Genomic DNA, 9,563 nt, shown 5'->3' with positions numbered 1-9,563 from the left:
CCGGCAGCCGCAGCTCCCGCCGGCCCGGCCAGCCGGGTCCGCACCCCTAACCAGCGCCTGGAGCGTTTGGACTTTGTCGTTTTTTCTCAAAGACTCATCTCTGCCAACGACTTCAGCAGGGGCTGCCACCTGCTGTTCCCCCGCCAATGGGTGTCCTGACCTGCAACACCGGAGGCTCAGGCGTGGTCTTGAGCAACTGCTGGTAGGTGCACCTCGGGGGCCCTCTGCAGCCAGCACACCGCTGCCAACAGCCCGCTCCCCGTCACCATCCAGCCCCTCTGCATACATCTGCCGGGGGTGCTTTTTTGACTTCCCCCATGTTGGCCTATGGGGAAAAGCCAGGGGGAAAACCTCCAGAGTCAGGCCGACCTCCTGGAACCCCAGCTCGGCCTGGAGCTACTGGTTTGCCCCCTTCCCGGTTCTCAGGACATGCATTGACACTCGGCTCAGCACCAGCCGCCGCAGCCCCCGCCTGCCCGGCCAGCCCGGTCCGCACCCCTGGCCGGCACGCCTGGAGCGTTTGGACTTTGTCATTTTCATGACTTGTCTCCTCAGACATTGTCCGACTGCAAGGGGGGTGTGCCGCGGTCCGTGCCCAGCCTCCAGGGGTTGCCCCCGGCCCCTGGAGCAGCCAGCACCCCCTCGCCCTCAACACTCTCTCTCCCCGTGGGGACTTTGAAACTTTTTCTGACCGCGAAAGCTTCGGCAAACGGCAAGGGGGGCAGCCGGCGTTCTGTGCCCGGCCTCCTGGGGTCCTGCCGGGGCACATCGGAGGCTCAGCCAGGGTGTTGAGCCACCACTGGCAGGTGCACTCAGGGGGCCCTCCGCAGACGCCCATGCACACCTCCGCAGCCAGCACACTGCTGCCAACAGCCCGCTCCCCGTCACCCGCCAGCCCCTCCGCATACATCTGCTGGGGGTGCTTTTTTGACTTCCCCCATTTTGGCCAATGGGAAAATGTCAAGGGGAAAACCTCCGGAGTCAGGCCCACCTCCTGGAACTCCATCCCGGCCTGGAGCTACTAGTTTGTCCCCTTTCCGGTTCTCAGGACATGCATTGACACTCGGCTCTTCCCCAGCCGCCGCAGCTCCCGCCGGCCCGTCCAGCCGGGTCCGCACCCCTGGCCGGCGCCTGGAGCGTTTGGACTTTGTCGTTTTTCCTCAAAGACTCATCTCTGCCAACTGCCCTGGGCTTCAGCAGTGGCTGCCGCGGGCTGTGCACGGCCTCCTGGGGGGTCCCGCCTGCCCTCGCAGGCAGCTAGGACAGGGTTCTCAGCAGGGGCTTGGATGCGGTGTCAGGGGGGCCTCCGCAGCCCCCCAAGGTGGCTTCCTACACCTCTCGAACGTTGGGGCCCGGCCGCTCGGAGAGCGGGGTCTGCCCGGGCAGCCAGCCAGCCTGTTGGCCCCGCGGCCTGCACAGGCGGAGTGGGGACCCTCGCGCTCGATGACTCTGCTCCCAGGGAGGTGGCAGAGGGGCGGCCGCGGTGCTTTGACTTTGAGCGGTCCCCACTCCTCAGCACATTGAGAAATAGTCACTTTGTCAAGGACCGCACACCGCTCGTTCCCTTATATGCAAAAAAGGTGTTCGTCCTGACGTTTTGCGAGGCCTTATTTTACCGCCGTCGGCGCTATCAGGGGAAACGGGCCCGCTCCTTCCGCCCTCCTGGAACCGTGCCTCGGCCCGGAGCGACCAGGATCACCCTCATACCGGTTCTCGTGACATACATCGACACTCGGCTCAGCCCCGGCAGCCGCAGCTCCCACCGGCCCAGCCAGCCGGGTCCGCCACCCTGGCCGGCACGCCTGGAGCGTTTGGACTTTGTCGTTTTTTCAAAGACTCATCTCTGCCAACGACTTCAGCAGGGGCTGCCACCTGCTGTTCCCCGCCAATGGGTGTCCTGACCTGCAACACCGGAGGCTCAGGCAGGGTCAAGAGCAACTGCTGGTAGGTGCACTCAGGGGGCCCTCTGCAGCCGCCCAGGGCCACCTCTGCAGCCAGCACACTGCTGCCAACAGCCCGCTCCCCGTCACCCCCCCCCAGGCCCCTCTGCATACATCTGCCGGGGGTGCTTTTTTGACTTCCCCCATTTTGGCCAATGGGAAAATGCCAAGGGGAAAACCTCCAGAGTCAGGCCGACCTCATGGAACTCAAGCCCGGCCTGGAGCCACCGGTCTGTCCCCTTCCCGGTTCTCAGGGATTTTTGGACTTGTGATTTCCGTGATTCGTCTCTTCAAACTTTGTTGGACTACAATGGGGGGCGACCGGCGGTCCGTGCCCGGCCTCCTGGGGTCCTGCCCGGGGACAGCGGAGGCTCAGCCAGGGTTTTGAGCCACCGCTGGCAGGTGCACTCACGGGGCCCTCCGCAGCCGCCCATGCACACCTCTTCAGCCAGCACACTGCTGCCAAACACCCGCTCCCCATCACCCCCCAGCCCCTCTGCATACATCTGCTGGGGGTGCTTTTTTGACTTCCCCCATTTTGGCCTATGGGGAAAAGCCAGGGGGAAAACCTCCAGAGTCAGGCCGACCTTCTGGAACTCGAGCTCGGCTTGGAGCCGCCGGTTTGCCCCCTTCCCGGTTCTCAGGACCTGCATTGACACTCGGCTCAGCCCCGGCAGCCGCAGCCCCCGCCGGCCCAGCCAGCAGGGTCCGCCCCCCTGGCCGGCGCCTGGAGCGTTTGGACTTTGTCATTTTCATGACTTGTCTCCTCAAACTTTGTTCGACTGCAAGGGGGGGTGTGCCGCGGTCCGTGCCCAGCCTCCAGGGGTTGCCCCCGGCCCCTGGAGCAGCCAGCACCCCCTCGCCCTCAACACTCCCCGTTGGGACTTTGAAACTTTTCTGACGGTGCAAGCTTCATCAAACGGCAAGGGGGCAGGCTGCGGTCTGTGCCCGGCCTCCTGGGGTCCTCCCTGGGGACATCGGAGGCTCAGCCAGGGTTTTGAGCCACTGCTGGCAGGTGCACTCAGAGGGCCCTCCGCAGCCGCCCATGCACACCTCTGCAGCCAGCACACCGCTGCCAACAGCCCGCTCCCCATCACCAGCCAGCCCCTCTGCATACATCTGCTGGGGGTGCTTTTTTGACTTCCCCCATTGTGGCCAATGGGAAAATGCCAAGGGGAAAACCTCCAGAGTCCTGCCGACCTCCTGGAACTCCAACCCGGCCTGGAGCCACCGGTTTGTCCCCTTCCCGGTTCTCAGGACCTGCATCGACACTCGGCTTAGCCCCGGCAGCTGCAGCCACCGCCGGCCCGGCCAGCCGTGTCCGCCCCCCTGGCCGGCACGCCTGGAGCGTTTGGACTTTGTCATTTTCATGACTTGTCTCCTCAAACTTTGTTCAACTGCAAGGGGGGCTGCCCCGGCTGTTCCCCGCCTCCTGGGTGTCCTTCCCTGCAACACCGGAGGCTCAGGCAGGGTCTTGACCCACGACTGTTGGGTGCTCCTAGGGGGCCCCTCCACACCCCCAGTCCCACCTCCAGGGGCTCCCCCCGGCCCCTGGAGCAGCCAGCACCCCCTCGCCGTCAACCCTCTCTCCCCGTTGGGACTTTGAAACTTTTTCCGACCGTGCAAGCTTCGTCAAACGGCAAAGGGGGCAAGCGGCGGTCTGTGCCCGGCCTCCTGGGGTCCTGCCCGGGGACATCGGAGGCTCAGCCAGGGTGTTGAGCCACTACTGGTAGGTGCACTCAGGGGGCCCTCCGCAGCCGCCCCGGGCCACCCCTGCAGCCAGCACACACCGCTGCCAACAGCCCGCTCTCCGTCACCAGCCAGCCCCGTCCGCGCACATCTGCCGGGGGTGCTTTTTTTGAGACACACTGTCACTTTGTCAAAGACCGCACACCGCTCGTTCCCTTATACCCCGACAAGGTGTTCGTGCTGACGTTTTGCGAGGCCTTATTTTACCGCCGTCGGCGCTATCAGGGGAAACAGGCCCGCTCCTTCCGCCTTCGTGGAACCGGGGCTCGGCCCGGAGCGACCAGGATTACCCTCATACCGGTTCTCACGACATGCATTGACACTCGGCTCAGCCCCGGCAGCCGCAGCTCCCGCCGGCCCAGCCAGCCGGGTCCGCCGCCCTGGCCGGCACGCCTGGAGCGTTTGGACTTTGTCGTTTTTTCTCCAAGACTCATCTCTGCCAACGACTATAGCATGGGCTGCCACCTGCTGTTCCCCGCCAATGGGTGTCCTGACCTGCAACACCGGAGGCTCAGGCGGGGTCTTGAGCAACGGCTGATAGGTGCACTCAGGGGGCCCTCTGCAGCCGCCCAGGGCCACCCCTGCAGCCACCACACAGCTGCCAACAGCCCGCTCTCCGTCACCCCCCAGCCCCTCTGCATACATCTGCTGGGGGTGCTTTTTTGACTTCCCCCATTTTGGCCAATGGGAAAATGCCAGGGGGAAAGCCTCCAGAGTCATGCCGACCTCGTGGAACTCCAACCCGGCCTGGAGCTACTGGTTTGTCCCCTTCCCGGTTCTCAGGACCTGCATCGACACTCGGCTCAGCCCCGGCAGCCGCGGCCCCCGCCGGCCCGGCCAGCCGGTTCCGCCACCCTGCCCGGCGCCTGGAGCGTTTGGACTTTGTCATTTTTTCCCCCAAGACTCGCCTCTGCCAACTGCCAAGGACTTCAGCAGGGGCTGCCACGGCTGTTCCCCGCCTCCTGGGGTTCATGCCCGGGCACACCGGAGGCTCAGGCAGGGTCTTGAGCAACTACTGTTGGGTGCTCTCAGGGGGGCCCCTCCACACCCCCAGGCCGACCTCCAGGGGCTGCCCCCGGCCCCTGGAGCAGCCAGCACCCCCTCGCCGTCAACACTCTCTCCCCGTTGGGACTTTGAAACTTTTCTGACCGTGCAAGCTTCATTGGACGGCAAGGGGGTGACCTGCGGGCTCTACCCGGCCTCCTGGGGTCCTGCCCGGGGACATCGGAGGCTCAGCCTGGGTCTTGAGCTATTGCTGGTAGGTGCACTCAGGGGGCCCTCTTCAGCCGCCCAGGGCCACCCCTGCAGCCACCAGACAGCTGCCAACAGCCCGCTCTCTGTCACCCCCCAGCCCCTCTGCATACATCTGCTGGGGGTGCTTTTTTGGCTCCCCCCGTTTTGGCCTATGGGGAAAAGCCAGGGGGAAAACCTCCAGAGTCAGGCCGATCCCCTGGAACTCCAACCCGGCCTGGAGCCACCGGTTTGTCCCCTTCCCGGTTCTCAGGACATGCATTGACACTCGGCTCAGCCCCGGCAGCCGCAGCCCCCGCCGGCCCGGCCACCCGGGTCCGCCACCCTGCCCGGCGCCTGGAGCGTTTGGACTTTGTCGTTTTTTCTCCAAGACTCGCCTCTGGCACATGCCATGGACCTCAGCGGGGGCTGCTCCCCGCCTCCCGGGTGTCCTGCCCGGGCACATCGGAGGCTCAGCCAGGGTCTTGGGCCCCTACTGGTAGGTGCACTTTGGGGGCCCTCCGCAGCCGCCCAGGCCCACCCCTGCAGCCGCCACACAGCTGCCAACAGCCCGCTCTCCATCACCCCCCAGCCCATTGCACACATCTGCCGGGGGTGCTTTTTTGACTTCCCCCATTTTGGCCTAAGGGGAAAGGCCGGGGGGAAAACCTCCAGAGTCAGGCCGACCTCCTGGAACTCCGGCCCAGCCTGGAGCTACTGGTTTGTCCCCTTCCCGGTTCTCAGGACCTTCATCGACACTCGGCTCTTCCCCAGCCGCCGCAGCTCCCGTCGGCCCGGCCAGCCGGGTCCGCCCCCCTGGCCGACACGCCTGGAGCGTTTGGACTTTGTCATTTTCATGACTTGTCTCCTCAAACTTTGTCCGACTGCAAGGGGGGCTGCCACGGCTGTTCCCCGCCTCCTGGGTGTCCTTCCCTGCAACACCAGAGGCTCAGGCAGGGTCTTGAGCAACTTCTGTTGGGTGCTATCAGGGGGCCCCTCCACACCCCCAGGCCCACCTCCAGGCGCTCCCCCCGGGCCCTGGAGCAGCCAGCACCCCCTCGCCGTCAACACTCTCTCCCCGTTGGGACTTTGAAACTTTTCCCGACCGTGCAAGCTTCGTCAAACGGCAAGGGGGCAACCGGTGTTCTGTGCCCGGCCTCCTGGGGTCCTGCCCGGGCACATCGGAGGCTCAGCTTGGGTTTTCAGCCACCACGGGCAGGTGCACACAGGGGGCCCTCCGCAGCCGCCCATGCACACCTCTGCAGTCAGCACACTGCTGCCAACAGCCAGCTCCCCATCACCCGCCAGCCCTTCTGCATACATCTGCTGGGGGTGCTTTTTTGACTTCCCCCATTTTGGCCAATGGGAATATGCCAGGGGGAAAACCTCCAGAGTCAGGCCGACCTCCTGGAACTGCCGCCCGGCCTGGAGCCTCCGGTTTGCCCCCTTCCCGGTTCTCAGGACCTGCATTGACACTCGGATCTTCCCCGGCAGCCGCAGCCCCCGCCGGCCAAGCCAGCCGTGTCCGCCCCCCTGGCCGGCACGCCTGGAGCGTTTGGACTTTGTCATTTTCATGACTTGTCTCCTCAAACTTTGTTCAACTGCAAGGGGGGCTGCCACGGCTGTTCCCCGCCCCCTGGGTGTCCTTCCCTGCAACACCGGAGGCCCAGGCAGGGTCTTGAGCAACTTCTGTTGGGTGCTCTCAGGGGGCCCCTCCACACCCCCAGGCCCACCTCCAGGGGCTCCAGCCCGGCCCCACTGGCAGCCAGCACCCCCTCGCCGTCAACCCTCTCTCCCCGTTGGGACTTTGAAACTTTTTCCGACCGTGCAAGCTTCGTCAAACGGCAAGGGGGCAAGCGGCGGTCTGTGCCCGGCCTCCTGGGCGTCCTGCCCGGGGACATCGGAGGCTCAGGCTGGGTCTTGAGCCACCACTGGTAGGTGCGCTTTGGGGGCCCTCCGCAGCCGCCCCGGGCCACCCCTGCAGCCAGCGCACTGCTGCCAACAGCCCGCTCTCCGTCACCAGCCAGCCCCGTCTGCACGCATCTGCCGGGGGTGCTTTTTTTGGAGAAATACTGTCACTTTGTCAAAGACCGCACACCGCTCGTTCCCTTATACCCCGACAAGGTGTTCGCGCTGACGTTTTGCGAGGCCTTATTTTACCGCCGTCGGCGCTATCAGGGGAAACAGGCCCGCTCCTTCCGCCTTCGTGGAACCGTGGCTCGGCCCGGAGCGACCAGGATTACCCTCATACCGGTTCTCACGACATGCATCGACACTCGGCTCAGCCCCTGCATCCGCAGCTCCCGCCGGCCCGGCCAGCCGGGTCTGCCCCCCCTGGCCGGCGCCTGGAGCGTTTGGACTTTGTCGTTTTTTTCTCCAAGACTCGCCTCTGCCAACTGCCAAGGACTTCAGCAGGGGCTGCCACGGCTGTTCCCCGCCTCCTGGGGTTCATGCCCGGGCACATCGGAGGCTCAGGCAGGGTCTTGAGCAACTACTGTTGGGTGCTCTCAGGGGGGCCCCTCCACACCCCCAGGCCGACCTCCAGGGGCTGCCCCCGGACCCTGGAGCAGCCTGCACCCCCCTCGCCGTCAACACTCTCCCCCCGTTGGGACTTTGAAACTTTTTCTGACCGTGCGAGCTTCGTCAAACGGCAAGGGGGCAAGCGGCGGGCTCTGCCCGGCCTCCTGGGGTCCTGCCCGGGGACATCGGAGGCTCAGCCAGGGTGTTGAGCCACTGCTGGCAGGTGCACTCAGGGGGCCCTCCGCAGCCGCCCATGCACACCTCTGCAGCCAGCACACTGCTGCCAACAGCCCGCTCTCCATCACCCGCCAGCCCCTCTGCATACATCTGCTGGAGGTGCTTTTTTGGCTTCCCCCATTTTGGCCAATGGGAAAATGCCAGGGGGGAAACCTCCAGAGTCAGGCCGACCTCCTGGAACTCCAACCCGGCCTGGAGCCACCGGTTTGTCCCCTTCCCGGTTCTCAGGACCTGCATTGACCCTCGGCTCTCCCCCGGCCGCCGCAGCTCCCGCCGGCCCGGCCAGCCGGGTCCGCCGCCCTGGACGGCACGCATGGAGCGTTTGGACTTTGTCATTTTCCTCACCAACACTCGCCTCTGCCAACTGCCAAGGACTTCAGCAGGGGCTGCCACGGCTGTTCCCCGCCTCCTGGGGTTCATGCCCGGGCACACCGGAGGCTCAGGCGGGGTCTTGAGCAACTGCTGTTGGGTGCTCTCAGGGGGCCCCTCCACACCCCCAGGCCGACCTCCAGGGGCTGCCCCCGGCCCCTGGGGCAGCCAGCACCCCCTCGCCGTCAACCCTCTCTCCCCGTTGGGACTTTGAAACTTTTCTGACCGTGCGAGCTTCATCGGACGGGAAGGGGGCGACCTGCGGGCTCTGCCCGGCCTCCCGGGGTCCCTGCCCGGGCCCCGTGGGAGGTACAGGCAGGGTTTCTCACCGACTACCCGTAGGCACTCTCAGGGGGCCCTCCGCGCCCTCAGGCCGCCCTCCCCGGGCTTCCCCCGGGTCCGCGGAGCAGCCCGCCACCCCTCGCCGCACCGTGTCTCGCCCCCGTTGGGACTTTGAAACTTGGCTCGCCGTGCAAACCTCTCCGGGGGACAGAGGGAGAGACCTGCGGGCCGTGCCCGGCCTCCCGGGACACCCTCCCCGCAGCGCAGGCGGCTCGGACGGGGTTTTCAGCGAGTGCTGGGGGGGGTGTCTTCGGGGGCCCCCCGCGGGCCCCCCGGGGCACCTGCGCGGGGTGGCCCCTGCTGCCAGGCACCCACTCCCTATCGACCATCCAGCCCCCCTACATACATCTGGCGGGGGTGCTTTTTTGAGTTCCCCCATTTTGGCAACTTGGCACCTCCTATGGGGAAACCGGCAGAATCATGCCGACCTCCTGGAACTCCGGCTCGGCCTGGAGCCGCCGGTTTGTCCCCTTCCCGGTTCTCAGGCATTTTCGGACTTTGTCATTTTTTCAGCACTCTGTCAATGCGGCCAGCGGGAGCTGCCGCGGTCTGTGCCCAGGCACCAGGCTCTCCAAACGGACGCCGGCGGAGGGTCAGGGGGTGTCTCGGCCAGATACTGTAAAACACTCAGGGGGTGCCCAGGCACCAGGCACTCCAAACGGACACCGTCGGAGGGTCAGGGGGTGTCTCGGCCAGATACTGAAAAACACTCAGGGGCGCACGGGGGCTGCACAGGGCCACCCCAGGCGGCTCCCCCGGGCACCCGGGCGGCCATATTGGCGGCTGGGACCCCCTATTCAGCAAACGCCAGGGGGCGCTCAGGGGCGCACGGGGGCTGCTCCACTCGCCCCAGGCCGGCCTCCCTGAGGCGGGCACATTAGCGGCTGAGACCCCCTCTCCACCAAAGACCGGGGGGCGCTCAGGGACACACGGGGGCTGCTCTACTCGCCCCAGGCGGGCACATTAGCGGCCGAGACCCCCTCTCCACCAGAGACCGGGGGGCGCTCAGGGACACACGGGGGCTGCTCCACTCGCCCCAGGCCGGCCCCCACTGGTACCCGGGCGGCCATATTGGCGGCTGAGACCCCCTCTTCAGCAAACGTCAGGGGACACTCAGGGACACACGGGGGCTGCTCCACTCGCCCCAGGCCGGCCTCCCTGAGGCGGGCACATTAG

Source organism: Eleutherodactylus coqui, unplaced genomic scaffold (genome assembly GCF_035609145.1).
Source record: "Eleutherodactylus coqui strain aEleCoq1 unplaced genomic scaffold, aEleCoq1.hap1 HAP1_SCAFFOLD_700, whole genome shotgun sequence".
Taxonomy (NCBI): Eukaryota; Metazoa; Chordata; class Amphibia; order Anura; family Eleutherodactylidae; genus Eleutherodactylus; species Eleutherodactylus coqui.
The sequence above is the reverse complement of the archived record's forward strand: the minus strand, read 5'-3'. Positions refer to the sequence as shown.